The sequence below is a fragment of the Dipodomys ordii genome, unplaced genomic scaffold (assembly GCF_000151885.1).
Source record: "Dipodomys ordii isolate 6190 unplaced genomic scaffold, Dord_2.0 Scaffold7, whole genome shotgun sequence".
NCBI lineage: Eukaryota > Metazoa > Chordata > Mammalia > Rodentia > Heteromyidae > Dipodomys > Dipodomys ordii.
The window spans coordinates 6,924,610-6,926,342 of NW_012267223.1; positions in this window are offsets into that span (position 1 = coordinate 6,924,610).

A 1,733-nucleotide genomic window follows, 5' to 3' on the forward strand; every position below is an offset into this window, starting at 1 on the left:
CTGTCCCTCAGCTCTTCAGCTCAAGGCTAGTGCTCTACCACTTGAGCCGCAGCGCCACTTCCGGCTTTTTTCTTTTTTTGCTTATGTGGTGCTGAGGAATCGAACCCAGGGCCTCATGCATGCAAGGCAAGTGCTCTACCACTGAGCCACCTTCCCAGCCCCCCTAAATTTCTTTAATGAGCTTTTAGATTGTTTTTGGGTTGGTTGGTTGGTTTGTTGTTCATGGGACATGAACCCTGTGCCTGGGTGCTGTCCCTGAGCTTTTTCAAAAGTTCAAGGCTAGCACTCTACCACTTTGACCACAGTGTCACTTCCAGTTTTCTGGTGGTTAACTGGAGAGAAGAGTCTCACAGACTTTCCTGCCCGGGCTGGCTCTGAACCATGAACCTCAGATCTCAGCCTCCTGAATAGCTAACATTACAGGCATGAGCCACCAGCACCCCACTTTGAGTTTTAAAAATGCTTACCACAATATCTAGAAGCTATAAATGTCTTCTTTATTTAATAGTTTGGCATCAGATTTCCTTGATGTCAACACTAAAAGGTACTAATTAATAGTGACCGAGGAAGAAAATAAGACATCGTGAATCCCATCAAATAGATTATACAGTCATTTTACAGAAGGGACAATGTGCCTTTTTTCTACCTAAGAAAATTGAAAATTGATAGGACTTTTAAGAGTTTTCTCCTAATGCCTTTGAACTCCAGATGCCAGAGCATGGCTCCCCAAATTATACCAAGGAGAGAATTTCCCTGTGGGCTCATCCCTAGAGGTGGTAAGGATGACTGTATGTGCCAAGGTCTGAGGGAATGTGCCTTCCCCTACCCAACTCTGAATTTCTTTTTCCGTAGAATGTGCACTCCCCAGCTGCAAAACGACAAGGTGGGACCCAAATGCAAGTTGAAGCACATGTCAGAATTTAGCCATCCTTGGCTGTGATTAGACAGTGAAAGAGAGGTAGGAAGGAATGGATGGGACTTTTTGCAGCTGGAACCCTAGGAATGGTACCACTCATGTGCCACATGGTATCGACTAAACGCATGCTGAGAAAAGCCTTGCTGATCACGAGTTTGACATTAGCGTACTTACTGCCCACTACCGGGAAGGATATACTTTTCTCCCAGACACTTGAACAAGTAGAGACGATACCAGTGCAGAACATTTTGTGGCACTGTGAAAAGGTCCTGAGCTTTGTTCCTAGAAATGTCTGTAAAGCTAGAAGTAGCATTTATCTTCCAAAGCAATGTCTGAGCAAAAATAAGTGGAATCTTATTTCACATTAGCTTTACTGTAATAGGACTTAATTTCATTTTATATGCTTAGGCAATACTATAATTCCTACTTCATCACAATGGATTTTTATCTATATTAATGAAGTGATTCTGTCCCAAAGGGTAGTGAAATTTTACTTCATGACTTCTGACCACAGAAAAGAGGAAGAATAATTCTACTGTGTCTTGAGGCAAGTTATTAAATCTTTTATTGTGAAAGTATAACTCATAAGACTTGATTTAAAGCAAGTGCTGTGTTGGTACCAGATTCTGTTGCTAATATTTGCTTAATTTTGCCTTTATGCTAGCAACATAAGCTCTGCTTTAGGTTCATTATGCAAATAAATAGACAATAATGACTATAACATTATCAAATTAGTGATGTGCTTAAGATGCAGAAATACATGTAGAATCACTTAGGCTACCTTAAAAGAGAATTGTCATCTGCTGCTGATACTGAG